The following is a 13774-nucleotide window of genomic DNA, read 5'->3' on the forward strand; positions in this document are numbered from 1 at the left end:
GCTGAAAGTCATGGAACACACGTTTTGCAGTAGGCTGTGCACAACATCCAGTGAGAGACGGTTCCTGCCCTGAAGAGGGGAGGGTCTACGCAGGCAAAAGCCTGGAGCAGAACAAACATCACAGCAAATGGAGGCGTTGTGCCCATGGTTCTCCAAGAGGACTCTGGCAGACCCAGTCCACTGGCCTTGGCATTCACTTCCCTCTGGCTGAGACCAGTGGTCTTATGATTCAGTGATTCTTCCAACTGAAGAATAAAACATTTTGGGGTCCTATTCCCTAAGTGATTATATCATCATGATGAGATAGTTCCATTTTCTCTTCAGCTCAGTCTTTCTTAGTATAGATGATTTAATTATGAGGTTCTCATCTTCCTTAGGCAAATTAGTATATACAACTTCCTGAAATGGTTTTATCGGGGCAAAGCAAAGTTCTTAGTGGTCCTTCTACTTTTCTGTGCATTGGTGAATATGGGCCTATTTTGATGACTCAGATGCTGATGTATTGTAGTCATTCTTATTACATCTTTGTCTCTGGAGAAGCAGTGACTTTCATTTTATTGCTTTAGTCCGAAAAGCATAGATTCACTGACTGTTCTCTTAATGGTTGTTGAGAGTTGCTTTGAAGAACTCTTATTTTCTGAAAAAGCACTGAGACTTCTGTCACAGTAAGCATCTCCTGACAGTCTTTACCTACTCTTGACTACTATTTTGAAGATGCACATTCCCAATTATCTGTGAAAAAGTATTGAAATGCTCTTTCTTGGTTCTGAGAAGCTTGCTTTAGACTACTGCTCTCTATTATTTGTAGTATTCCATAGCCTGCTCTTGTCCTCGGGAAACGATGGCATCAGTTGAACATATTGGGTGTGATTTTTTCAAGTATGCAGTTACCCACATTCAGTTCCTTCTGCATTCAGTGTGTGTTAACACTACCTTCAACAAAGGCAGAGTTAGGCCTATGCAGAAGGCTTTAAAAGCTGAAAAATGAAACCCACCTCTTGCACCCTGGGCTATTTGCAGGCAAGAACATATGTTATGAGTGCTTCTGCTGCTTTTCACAGTGTTTGTTAAAGGTGCTCAGAGTCTTCTCTGAGTAATGGAGTAGTTAATTTTGATGCTATGATAGATTTTTTTCTTTCATGTTGTCCCTTAAAGTTTATCATGTAAACGTATTTTATCTCCTGGAACTAAATGTAAACAAAAATTCTAATAAACTAAAAAACCAAAACAAATAAACAAGCACAAACAAAAGAACCCCACAACCTCTTAGATTAAGTTGCTTCAAGATTTTATTTGTTTCCTTATACTAAAGCCAGTACTTTTTATTTTGTTTTCCTCAGATGTAGTCATTAAGTATAGTTTCTTGTTTACCTAAAACTTACAGTTTTATTTTCCTTTTTTCTTCTCTCTCTTTTCTTTTCCCTTCCCTGACATCTGCATCGCGTGTTGATGTCAAGAGCAGCAGTGGTTGGCAGTTTTCCTCAACTTTGCGAGAGAGAGAGAGATTTGGTTGGAATGAAACCTTCCTCTGCGTACAGCCTGCTTGGGATGCAGCACTGAAAGGTATAATCTCATTTTCTGTCTTGAAACCAGAGATGAAAACCACAAACAGGTAGAAATCTCGGTGCCAAACCACCTGTTGAGTCACAGCCGAAAAGCCTTTGGCAATCCTTTCCTCACCGTATCCAGTTGGAACGGTTACATGGCTGATTCATACAGTGTCTGTCTGTACCTGCGAGTTTGGTAAAGAGGCTAATTCATTGGAGAAGACTGGGATTGAAATCCAGTTAGAGTTAGCATGGCAAAGAATCTTCTGCTGTTAGTCCTGCTTTTCGCCTGGAGTAGCACACATCACTCGTATAACTCAGTTCAGCATTGAAAATACCAATCCTGAAGTCACATGCTGTGTATTAGAGAGAAAAATGAGATTTGTTGAAACAGCTTTGTGTGGAGTCCAGATCTGCAATAGCATGATATCCTAGAGGTCAGGATTGAGGTGACTGGATGAAACTGTGAAGACAAAAGTTGTGAAATACCCTGCCGGCAGCATCAGTTCTTCATCTTTTGAGGGTATTACAGTTCAGAAAATCACTTGAAATCAAGTTAAAATTCTATCCTTGGACTGCTACACATATGCTCCCTGTGACATACGCATTACTGAAACAGCCACTGTGTATTAGTACAGCAATACAATTTTGGACTCCACCCACAAAAATTAATAACATTCTTCAAATAAGACTGATGTAGGATGCTGACACATTTAAGCCCATATGTTCTTGGACTTGTGTCCTCCAGTGCATGAGAGAACTAGAAATCTCAGAATTTTTCTTATTTCCTGTAAAGCCATGCTGGTAAAGTAGTAGAATGCAAGTGCTGGCAGGCTGGCAGGGTTTGGACCATGGATAGCTGAACAGTAGAGCCATATTTTATACTTTTAGATGTTCTTATGTGTTCTATTCTGTTAGTGGTACTCGCTGACTTCCATGGGTTTGCACAAGCATAATTTAGAACAGATTTGGGCCACACTATTTATATTTGTGCAGATTGCTTCATGTTTGTGAAACAATTATTTCCTGTGGATCTGTAGCATTGTCCAGTGTTGCAAAATGCTTTCATATGTATATATGACTGGTTAAAACATGAAATGTGTTTTGAGGCAACATGACAAAGAGCAGTAAAATCTGCACAGTAACTGAGCTTTGCTTGGCTGTCCATATAATTTCCAATTAATGTGGTTGCCGTGCTCTGAAGTCTCTCCAAAGCTGAACAAGACATGCTGTGGCCTTGTAAAAGATTTTCCCTTGAATTTTCTAAAGATTTCCATTACAGATGCTACAATGACATGAGGACAGTGTAATCTGTATCTTTAGTAGCAGTAACAATGCAGGGTGTGAAGTATATCCCCAAAATCTGAAGGTGTGAATGCTAACCCATCAGTGAGCTGTGTGAGAATTCTATAGAGTAAAACCTAATTCTGTGCTGAAGAGGAACACTGTGAACACCCAGCATAAAATAGAAGATGTTCTGTTCTCTACTGCACTATCTTGAGCCAAACTTGGGATCTAAAAGCCAAGCGAGGTTCTTTCATCACCAGTCACAAAGATGCTGTAAGTCAGATTGTCCCCTCAGGCTATATTTTGACAATGTAGTAAACTGAGCTTTGGGAACTTTCTACCAGATCGGGAACTCTGTCACCTCAAAATGCAAAGCACGGAGCCATTATAAATTCTCCAATGCAGTTTTAAAAATATGTTTTGATGTGTTGATGTTCTACCAGCAAGCTCTGTGCCTTATCTGATACCTTTTGTTCCTTGCTGCTAGCATTCACACATATAAGGGCTGGCAGAAATGGCATCTCGTGCCCTCACATGATCCTGATGAAGTCTGTGCCATGGAGTTATCCGTTAGTGCAGTCTGTTAAAGAGTCAATGATAAAGCACTGTCAACTCAGTTCCTTCCCTGCATTTTGTTGTCTTTCTATTCTTCCCTTAGTCCTGGAAGGCAGCACAGGTATCAGGAAGTACAAAATTTGATCTGTGTTACAAATAGAATCAGAAAATGTCTTGGGTTTTGCACATGTGTACCAACACTTCCAATCCAATGAACTGTGTTGAGAAGAGTGAAAAAACCTAAGTGTTGTTTCTTGCACAAAACAAAGGCAGGGCACTACAGAAAAAGTACATGGCCAAATTCCTTTTTGCCCAAACTCTAGAGAAACTATTGAACAGGCAAACCTTCAGAGTTTTGATTTGAGGATGAGTTTGGCCAGTATTTAAAATTTTGTACAAAATTCTTATTGTTTTCTTCTGCCTTCTTCCCCTTTGCTTTTCTCTGTTGTGTGATGAATGTATCATGTCCACATTTTGTGACTGTAGCTTTGTGTTTGAAGCCACATTAGCACAATGAATGTCTTTAGTAAATTATATTTCAGAATTTTTCCAGGGAATCTGCAGTTTGGAAAGGCAGAGATGCTTGCAAAATCTTCAATTTCAGAAATGCTCTGTATTTGAATGTATATGGTTTCCTTGACCTTGGTGTGCCAAAATGATTCTCAATTTGAGGATCTTGGTCTCTTGGAAGGAAGAATAGGGGAAAAGGAGGGAAGAACTTTATAGTGAGATTTTTAACACTGCTGTGTTTAAAACTTATTGTTTCCTGGAGTTTTAAGAAGTTTTCAATTTGTTTTCCTTGCCTCTCTAACCTAATTAATTTTCAGGGATATCCCCAGGGAAGTAATTTATAAGACAACTTCTAATGAATTACATTAGAAGTTGCTGTCATGGTATAAGCCCCCTTGTTTAGGGTAAATTTAATATGTTTCTGTGTTCTTTCCATCTATAAATACTAATCAACCAGTGACAGTCTGTTTTCTTTATTTTTCGGCAAATTTTGTTGTCAGTGTTGAAAGCAGAAAAACCATGGAAATTAAAAAGGAGAAACATGGCTGTAATTCAGCTGTGGCTAGCAAAAATCTTCTGTAGTGTCACCAGCAGAGAGGTAGGGCTCTCTGCTTTGACTTTTTTGTCTTTAAAAATAGGTTTTAGTAGAAAAGAGTTAAATAATAACTAGTATACAAATCAACAGTTTTCCACTCACTGTAAAATAAAAACATTCACCCTCAAGGAAGAATTTTTAGGAAGGAAAAGCACGTACCAGTTGCATTGCTCTGTTCAGGACTGTCCCAACTGCAGTGTCTGTATTGGTGAAGCTGCTTAACCTTTTGAAGCCCGTGGATCCTTGTACTATCTTTTTGTGCAGTTTTTTTTTACTATCCATGCAACCTACTGACTTCAGCAAAATAGTACACACATTAAAACATTTACCTTGGGCCTCCAGGGCTGTGCATAGTTTTCTGGAAGATTAAGGAGACACAAGGGATAAGTGCTGCTCTTGGTAAAAGCAGTAGGCATTTTGAGAGCTGGAGCGAGTTTGCTGTAAATTCAGGCCAAAATACAAGTTTGGAATTTATTTGGATTCCAAAATTTTCCAGTAGCATTGCAGCTAGGTCCTTATTCCTGAGGTTGGGTGGTGACACTGACTTTCCTTTTCACAGAGAATGATATGCAGAAAAAAATCTTAAACGGGGACAAAACAAAGTATGGTGCAATTTTAGCAACTTTTGTTTAGATGGAATAATCCAAGGAAGAAAACTTTGTTTGTAAAACCATAGTAAACACAGCAAAACATCCCAACATAAATTCAGCAGACTACCCAAGCCAGTGTGTGAGTCTCAGCTTTTGCTCCAGTGTCTCTGCCTGACATGGGCTTCCTGACCCCACCATGGCCAGGTTCCAGCTGCTCACCCCCACCCTGGGCAGGATTTGGGGATCATCTTTCAGTAAGTGTGAGGAACTGCCTGGGAAACTTGCCTCGGGAGATGATAGCAGGGAAAGGGTGTTGTGCAGGGAGTGTATTTTGAAACACTGGATGCACTTTTTATAGTTTTCTATTTCCACCCTGTGTTCCCGGCTTTTCTAAAGGAATCCTAAGTAATTTCAAAACAGAATTACTTCACTAGCAGTTGTGTGGCCCTCATGAATATAGCAAAGCCTGACAATCCCTGTCTTGCTTTTTCTTGAGGTGCTTAACAGTCTTGCAGCATTTTAAAAATCTTCTTTCTATGTCCAGTTAGCATTGTCTTTACTTAAAGAGAAGGTTCACAGGCAAATAAAAAACATTTATTATAGGTCTGCACTAATTCTGCCTTTTTTCTTTTTTTTTTTTTTTTTTTTTTTTTTTTTTTTTTTTTTTTTTTTTTTTGAGATGCTACATTATTTTCCTTTCCTTACACAAATTACAGCAAACACAGTGCTATCCCACAGTCCCCAGCTTCAGTTTTAAAATGGATCAAGTTTAGGTTCTGACATAATTGGCAGAGTACCATCGTTTTTCTACCCCTCCCTCAATCTGGGCCATAATTGTGGATATCCTGTGGACTGCAGCCCAGAGACTGCCAGTGCTGGGAGCATAAGGAAGGGAAGAGATGATGGCAATAGCTCTGTAGCTTGACCTGACATTTGCATTGTTTCCCAGTCGCTCAGTGTGATGAGGGGAGCAGAGGGTCTGGCATGAACTGTAAGAAACTGGCCATGATTTGGAGGAGCAGTCTCCCCTACCTGCCTCAGATGTTATTAGTCAGTGCTGTTTGCCCTTCAAAAAATATAATACAAAGAAGGGGTGTTTTAAATAAAGAGAAAGAAAGCAAATAGATAGAGAAAGGCATACTCTAGGCAATTCCACTGCTTGCAATGAAGTTTCACTGGGGATAGATATTGACCCCATAAAATCCCTGGGTCACAGACAGCCTTATGACAGACCCTGATAGCTTTGTGAAGACAGATTATGTCAAGCCCTCAAATTTGGAAACATAGCAATTCCTCTGTAGTAAGATTGCAAATGAACACCCATTTGGAGATTGCCAACATTATCACAGTTTGTCAGGGTGATCTCACAGCCCACAAAGCGCCGTAAGAGATTGCTTTACAAGTTCTGAAAGATTAGAGCGTTGAAGTATGTGACACTGGAATGATGCTTTGATGCCTGGCTTTGTCAGTCAGCCAGACAAATAAATAATATCCAGTGTTTTTATTAGTGTAAAGCATAACAGGTAATAAAAATGTATGCAGACACACTTCCATGTTGCAGCTACAGGGAGCACAGAAATGTAGGCGAAGGGAAAATGGCATGTGTGAATGTCAAACCCCTCAAACAGGCAGGTGAGTGTCTGTGTAACTTATTGCTATTTCAGCAGGTACTAGTTCAAAGCATTAGAATTATTGCATGGCTAAATAAAACAGCAGAAATATTGGGCAATCTTGGATTTTGGTCATCTAGAAAAGCATGAAAACATATGTTCTTATAAAATAAGGATGAATTGTTAAGGCCCTGGGCTGCAGAAACTGTGGGTTCCTCTCGTGAGTTGTGAGAGAGAGTAATGTAGGTGTGCACGTAGGAAGTGGTGTGGAATTAAACAGCAGAAGAGTGTAAAATCCAGCCTTTCTTAATAGCCCGGAATTGTGGAGAGCTTTTGGGTAATATGGCATGCTCAGATTTTTGTTAGGAGTTTCAGATCTCTTAAAACTTAAGAGATCAATGTGAGAATAGTCTACAAGCATGAAATTGGTGTTTGGGACTTTGTATAACAACTGAACTTTATAGGCTACCCTTTTCCAGATTCCTTCCACATTCAACCCAGATTTCCACAAAGGATGCCTAGTCTGAAAACCATTTGTGGAGCCTCAGATGAAAACTATTTGCACTGGTAAACAGTTCCAAACAAGGCAAATTTGTTAATCTTTGTGCGTTGGTACAAAACATTGGTATGTTTTCTGTGTATACCAGTGTTCCGCCAAGGATGGAACATGGATCTGATTTATGTCAATTTTCAGCCTTTAAACTTTGTGGAACAGAAGGTATAAGGTGTACACTTGTTACACTCCTTCATTCTTGGAGAGCCACAAAGTTGTAGTAATGTCAGATTGGCTACAAACTCCTGCACCTCTGCTCCAGCTGGAGTTAGATGACTGTCATCTGCGTTTGTCTCCTGCCTGTAGAGCAACTCATAGTTTGTCCTTGGCCCTGGAGAGGTTTTGCTGCTGTTTCTCCATCCATAAGGGCAGCAGAGTACTTACAGGTACCCAGGCATTAGTTAATGGTTGCTTACACTAACCTGGAGAAGCTTGGATGAAAGACTTGGTGTAAGGGCAGAGAGTTATTATGACTATTATTAGCTGAATTCCTAAACCTAGACAATGTATTTGCACATGTAAGTAATTATGATGCACTTCAAGGCATTCTGTTTGTAATGCTTTGTAATGCTTTGCTCTCCATTTCCTACAAATCAAATTACTCAGGGATAGATTTGATTTCCACATCATTTTGAAAATATTTTCTTTTTCTTTTTTTAATTTCCTTTGTATTAATTTTTTTCAAAGTTCAAAACACAACCAACTGTGACTAAATGCATAAACCCAAACAAAAACCCCCTAAAGTATAACAAAATTAAAGGCAGCCTAAGATGATATGCAGCAAACAATGTAAATCATACCTAACAAACGTGGTTGTAATAATATACCTTATCCATGTCTGATCCACTAATAACAAATACTTATTCAGAGAACAAATAACTCATTCTTCTTCTTAGAGAGAGAGAGGCAAGACCCAAATTCAAATTATATCTTACAGTCTAAACAAATATGAAAAACCTGCCAAATCTTCTTATAGAAATCCCAACAATCTTGTGTTTTCTTGGTATCTTTTGGGAATAAGGAGATTGGGAGGAGGGGAAAGAAAGGCCAGCTTTTACTGGAAATCTGTGTCCTGATCCTGTAGCTGTTCTGTGAGAATTCCTTGGTGCCTTCTGTTGAAAGGTTTCTCTTGCGGGTACTGGATTCAAACCAAAACCTGAAAGCACAGCCTAGGGTTATTTTTAATAATTTGGGATTTTCTCCTCCCTTATAAGTTTCTTCAGAGTGTTGGGTTGACAAACAGATTACAAGTGAACTCTGGTCAGTTTATAAAGTTTGTTACAAGACTAAAGACTGTTATTAGAAATTAATGAATGCTTTCCTTTCTCCCTCATGGCAAAATAGGCTTTTGACATTTTCACGTTTTTCCTTTTTGGTTACATAAACAGTTCCTGTTTGCTTAACAGAATAGCATCGTCCTCCCTGTCCTACACCGTGGGTGTGGCACCGTCTTCCCCCGGTCCTTCCCTGTCATGGAGTCAGTCAGGTTTGGTTTAGTTCTGGGCCCCGAGTCGCCACCAGCGGCAATTGGCACAACTGCTTCCCAAAGTGGGAAAAGGCAGATGTTCAGGTATCTTGCAAGCCATGGCACACCTGACCTGCCACACAGCACCTATTTGTTGTTTGTGACAGGTCCTGGCTCAGCTGGCTGCAGTGCCAGCTTTGCCACTTGCTCCATCAGTGTGCGAGGAGCTCTGGTCTCAGTGCCTGCTGGCGAGAACTCATGTCTAATGATGTTTAAAGAAGCTGAGTATTTTCCCTCTCATGTTAGACTTTGGGGTAGAAAACAGTGTCTAGCTCATGTCTCTTCTGTTGTCCTTGTTGCACCTTGTGCTCCTCACTCCTCCTCTGGGGGCTGCAGTTCTTGGGAGGAGAAGAATTTCAATCTTTTTCAGTCCTTTGCCTGTGTGTGCTGGTGAAATCACTGCCTTGCAGGGGCTCTGTGCTGGGAGGTGTAGCAGGGTGTCTCTGTGTGTCTTTTGATTTTGCCTTGAGGCCTCTTGCCCTTCAGCAGCACCCCTCAACTCCTTGCTCCTCTCCCACTGTCCCCACATGTCCCTTTAGCTGCTGGTCTATCCAAAATGCCCCCATGCCGCCCCTTGCCTGGACTGGTCCTGCAGGGATATTCTCTTTGTCTGAGAGGTGATGGTCAGGAATTTTGCAGTTGATGCTTCTAGTCACTATTATTGCTTGAAGTTTAAAATGTGCTGTTAGCCGAGTCCAGGCTGCCTCTTGCAAAGACCCCCTGTCTAATAGACCCAGGTAACCTGTGCATGTCAGACACAAACGGGAGATGAGTACGATCACTAGAGTGACGTAAGGTAAGGAAGCATTTTTAGAGCCTCTCATATGGTATTTGGCATCGTGAACATCAGTTTAAATTCTATCAGCAGCAATTTGCACTTAAAACCTAAGCCATAGAAGTTTCTCAACATCATAGCTGAGAAACATGCCTTAAAAATGTGAGCCAAGCATAGCTGGTGCAGGATCATGTCCCAGTGTGTAGGATCCCAGATTACTGCCACTTGAGCTGTTTTTGGTTTTTTTATTGAGGAATGCCCAATTCCACAGTCAGGACTTCCAGCAAAGATATTTTCTTCCCTGACCAAAAATATGAACCTTATTAGCTGGAATGTAAAACATAAAAACAAAGTGTCTGTGCTGGCTGCAGAAACAGAGATCCCAGTTTCAGATACAGACCAATCCCCTAGCAGCGGGCTAACTGCATCCACCTCCTTTTGAGTACCAGAGAGAAAATCTTAATGCACTTTTTGTGTATTCTCTTTGAGATTCTTATTAAATGTCAGATGCTAGGCCTTTTTTCCCTGTAAATCTGAATAAAATCCTGTCAGGGGAAAGAGAGGTTTGGGAAAAGGGAAAGTGTTTATAGAACGTGTTCTGATAGAACATGCCCTGTGCAGGGCAAATTGACTTCTGTGGTACATGGGCTTAGGAGGGAAATGGGGTAACAAGAGAAAAAAATAGAAATAATGTATAGGGAGAACCTCAGAAGTCAGAATTACATTATATTCTTTCTTTTCATAGTAAAATTACCTGCTTTGTGAAGCAATGTCTTAAGTATTTAGCCTGTAATATTTTCATAAGAATGCATTTCTGTTTCCAAAGAGAAAAAGAACCCAGAACATGGTTTAGGGATTTGAGAGAATGTGTATCACTTACATATGAGTAACTGTTCCTTGTATTTAAATGAAAATTAAATTTTTGGTACTGCTGTCATTCTTTGATTGAGAGACACAAAGCCATAGAATTAAGGTTATAGTTCCTGTCATTCAGTTGGGCTCTGCCTTAGTCAGATTGGCCAAAATATCAGAGAAAATTTGGCTTCTGAATTTAATCTTTTAACCTCTTGTTCCTAGCACTGCAGCACATCACTGCACTGCCCCGTAGCACAAGAACTGCTCAAAAAAAGTATTGTTCAGAACTTGAACTGCTGGTGTGCTGGTCCAGAGCTGCACTTTGGCACCTTCAGTTAATCTTTCCAGATCAGGGTAGTAATTTAAATGTCTCTTGAGATCTTGTGTCTTCTCATGCATTTGCATATCTCTCAATCTGTCCATAATTACGGTTATTTAAATGGTTTTGGATTTTAAACTTGTTGGATCTTCCTTTGAACGTTCCATTCGTTTAGTCAGTGTGGAGATGGTGCCTCTGCCAGGGCCCCACATGGGTTTCCATTTGTGTCTGCTTTCTGGATTCTCACAGGGAAGAGGTGGCATGGGATTTGTTCAAGGAGGCTGCATTCATTTTCAGTAGACATATCTCCTGTTGCACAGTGATAATGTGGAACAGTTAAGGTTGTATTTTTTCTGCAAGAGCTGAACTGTAACCCCCACTAGCAGAAGATCAAGGTCCAGGTAAACAGGAGGGTTTGCTTATTTGTTGAAAGACTGTGGTGAGGTCTTAAGGTACAAAATCTCCTTTACATCCCAGCCCAAAATAGTGCATTGTCCCCAGAGGGTGGCAACAGCAGATGTTTGTGAAAGGCAAGACCAAGCCTCCAATATGATCAGGAAAATCATTCTCAGTGCAAATTTCACTTCATGGTGCTTAAGGGAAGTGAAGCACCATTTATTGACACAACTGAGGATTTTTACACTCTGTTGTGTTATGGATAGAGAAGAATAGTAAAACAGCTTCTACTTGGCATGTTTTCAGTGCAACCACCAGTTAGAGGGAATTCAGTCATGCTCAATGCCTGCAGCCTGCACACCAGGGAAAGTAAACTTCTGTAATATATGGCATAGTCATCAAACTCTCTGCATGCACATCTAATCTGTGCAACTGTTTCCTGGGCTATGGTCTAGAGTGAATACAGGTATACATTATTGCTTCCCATAATCCTGCCAGTGGACAGCAAGCATAGACATACAAAATCTTAGAAAGGCATCAGAACAAACAGGCACATGTTCTTCATCTCTCCATGCAGTCACCATGTATCAAAAGCACAGACAGACAATACGTCATATGTGAGGGCAAAAAATCCAGACTGCACCCCATGCAGCCATCACACCTTGAAAATAGACATAAAATGTGAAGTCAATATGAATACACAGCTCCTAACAGTCTAATAGAATAGATCACACCACAGCCAGGTACATCTGTTCTCAGCACTAACCATTATCATTAGCTTAAAACACTTAAAAACACTGAGCTTCTTCAGGTCTGGGGACAGATTATAGCAGGAAGAATCTGCTAAATAGATTTAGCAATGTTGCAGGCAGGGACCTTGACTACATTAAAACGATACATTTTGCATCTTAAAGGCTGTAGACTGTTTTCAGAGGAACAGTCTGAATGAAGAATGACACTAACACTGGATAGCAATTTCTTTATCGCTGTGTAAATACAGAGCTTGAAACCCTTGGACAAACAACTGTGCCAAACTGGAAAACAATTTGCCTGTGAAAAATCAGGCTTGCAGCGTATGGCAAGTCATCAGCCGTCCTGTGTTCTTGTTAGACTTCTGTATAGGCTGGAAAGACTGAACTGTGACTGGACTTCAGACTGAGGGGCTGACAGAAAGAATCAAATCTCTCTTCTGTAGGAAAAGAAACAAAAGAAAGAGCATGTTTCTCCCTGTCTCTCTGTGTTCACATGCTGGTATCTGACTGCTGTGAAATGTGAGATATGGATTCTTGCAGAGACTGTCAAGTCATGAAAGCGTACAGGAGCTTTCAGAAGCAAACAAAAAAACCCCGGTTTGATATGCATGCAGCAGTGACTACTAAGGTGGTATGCTGCATCTTGTTTAGGCCTTGCTCTGAAAGAGCTGATGAAGAAGGTATGTGACTGGTTCACTGCCTGGCTCTTCAAAAGAAGTGAAAGCAGAGACATGGCATAATAACCATGATAGAAATAAATGTATGAAGTACTATTTTTGATGATGAAAAATGTCTGGAAGGTGCTAAAGAGAAAAAAAACCAAAAAGACATGTATTGCACATTAGTTAAGAACAGGTCCAAAGGAACAGGTAAAGGTTTAGCCTGTGTTCTCATACTTATCAGGAATTTTTTTGAATTTTATGAACGGCGATGAAGGATTAATACCTCTGCCAGAACTTCAGTGTGTGGTTCCATCTACCTTAACCCAGACTAGGAACTCTCCAAGAGTGCTCCTGTTAAGAGATTGGGAGAAAAAGCAATAGCAAGTACACATAGAAGGCCATCCTGGTTTTTGATCAAGCTCACTCTTTTTTGTATCTTAACAGAGATCAGAGATCCCATCTTCCACATAGTCATCTTTTCCATATCTCTCTCCATTCTGTCTCATGGCACAAATTTCTGAGGCATTAAGGCTGACAGGAGTTCTGTGTTTCCCCACAACAGAGCAGGCTAAGTGTGTGGAACCTCCTTCCGCTTTCTGATAAGGTGAAGTGTCTGTGTTTTCCCCATCTTGACCCACAGTTTGTTAATCTGCTTTCCTGTGTCTGAAAGGCCACACGATCTTCCCTTGCAAGGTGCTGAGAACGCTTCCTGGGGAGGGAATCCTTGCCTTCGGGGTACTGACATAACCTGTGCACAGTGAGTGGAGGTCCCCAGAAAACAGCAGTCAACAGCCAGCCTTCTCTGGCACAGTCATTCTCTCTGTGCTAAAGGACAATCTGTCACTTGCTTGGGAGGCAGTCTGAACCCGTGCAGTTACATCCCTGAGGAACTGGTGGTTAGTGTACACCTTACCAGCCCCTACTTCGCATGGGAAGTGTATTTCTTTTATCGCGTCTTCTTAAATACAAATAAAGGGCATCAAGGACACGAAAAAAGTCCCTACCAAACCAGGAAACAGTATTGCACCCAGTTCTGTCTCTGGAGAAAAGGAGTAGTTCTGGTAGTTACGTTGCAGGGCACACTCAAAGCAATACCCGGATGATGCTCTGGTGGCAGGGCCATGGTTGGGGAATCAGGACCAGAGTGGGACAGGTGACCACCCTGGCAGTTGGGAAGGACAGCTCATGACAAGAAATAACCCATGGTATATGCCTGTTCATTCAGCCCCAGAACAGGGATAGG

General features: G+C 40.9%; 1 protein-coding gene across 20 annotated transcripts in view; it reads left to right on the top strand.

Moving 5' to 3' along the window:
• Window positions 1–13774, top strand: part of LOC134548834 (zinc finger and BTB domain-containing protein 20) — a 472135-nt gene that overhangs the window by 309490 nt on the left and 148871 nt on the right. For 19 of the 20 annotated variants that reach the window (XR_010079934.1, XR_010079932.1, XR_010079933.1 and 16 more), the window contains one exon: window positions 1463–1563. The exons of the other annotated variant lie outside the window; for it this stretch is intronic. The gene's annotated coding sequence lies outside the window, so the exon portion shown is untranslated. The remainder of the gene's footprint in view (window positions 1–1462; window positions 1564–13774) is intronic. 20 annotated transcript variants of the gene reach the window in all.

This window comes from Prinia subflava, chromosome 3, assembly GCF_021018805.1.
Source record: "Prinia subflava isolate CZ2003 ecotype Zambia chromosome 3, Cam_Psub_1.2, whole genome shotgun sequence".
Taxonomy (NCBI): domain Eukaryota; kingdom Metazoa; phylum Chordata; class Aves; order Passeriformes; family Cisticolidae; genus Prinia; species Prinia subflava.